The sequence below is a fragment of the Eptatretus burgeri genome, chromosome 2 (genome assembly GCF_056783735.1).
Source record: "Eptatretus burgeri isolate ZD-2024b chromosome 2, Ebu_testis_v1, whole genome shotgun sequence".
NCBI classification, from domain to species: domain Eukaryota; kingdom Metazoa; phylum Chordata; class Myxini; order Myxiniformes; family Myxinidae; genus Eptatretus; species Eptatretus burgeri.
Genome location: NC_140962.1, coordinates 127,236,672 through 127,237,863, shown reverse-complemented (window position 1 = coordinate 127,237,863; position 1,192 = coordinate 127,236,672).

The window sequence follows — 1,192 nt, the reverse complement described above, 5'->3', positions numbered from 1 at the left end:
ATCATAATATAATGAGCATAAGCCTGGAACTTCTAACACACTTTTCTCTGAACATATTCTGTTCATACTTCCGACATTTTCACATTATGTGGTCCATGTATTTATGCAGGTGATAGCAGATTCAATAAATCGAATATCATAATGATAATCAGCATATTAATATAATCATAATCATAATATAATGGGAGTAAGGCTGGAACCTCTAACACACTTTTCTATGAAAAACATATTCTGTTCATACTTCCCAAATCTTCACATTATGTGTTCCATGTACTTACACAGGTGATAGCAGATTCAATAAATCGAATATCATTATGATAATCATAATATGAATAAATTCATAATCATAATATAATGGGAGTAAGGCTGGAACCTCTAACACAATTTTCTTTGAACATATTCTGTTCATACTTCCGAAATCTTCACATTGTGTTCCATGTATTTACGCAGCTGATAGCGGATTCAAAAAATCGAATATTGATAGAATTTTTTTCAAAGAGGGAATCGATGACGTCACAATCAGCAGCATTTGGCAGCAAACCGACAGCTGGGTCCCAGGCGATGTGCTTCACTTAACTAAGTCCATGAGTTCAGGACGTTTGTTCAACTCAGCATTTACGACTTTTATCCTGCCATGTTGTTAATCTGCTGATGGAGGTCATATAGAAACGATGAATATGTCAAATTCTTCATGTTACTTATCCGGCACTTTGTGTCAAGGCAAACAATCGAAAGCGACCAGTCTCAAACGCTACGATGGGCACCCAGACACTCCACCAATATGAACTGAGCAGTTGAATGTGGCGCAAAACATCCAAAGAAACGACCTACCGTTACTGAGTATTGGGATCCATCCTGTCCCCCTTACTCATTGTAGATGGGTATCTGGTATTATGTTTTATGCACATATCTTTGGTCTTGGTCTGAATTGCTACTTTCTGTTCCTTTTGTACTTTGACATTTTTCCTGTTCCAATCTATGTTGCTTTGTTTACATATGTATAATCTGTACTTTTATTATGCAAAAATTTCAATCTCAGTCTCTGTCTCTGTCTCTGTCTCTGTCTCTGTCTCTGTCTCTGTCTCTGTCTCTGTCTCTGTCTCTGTCTCTCTCTCTGTCTCTGTCTCTGTCTCTCTCTCTGTCTCTCTCTCTGTCTCTCTCTCTGTCTCTGTCTCTCTCTCTGTCTCTGTCT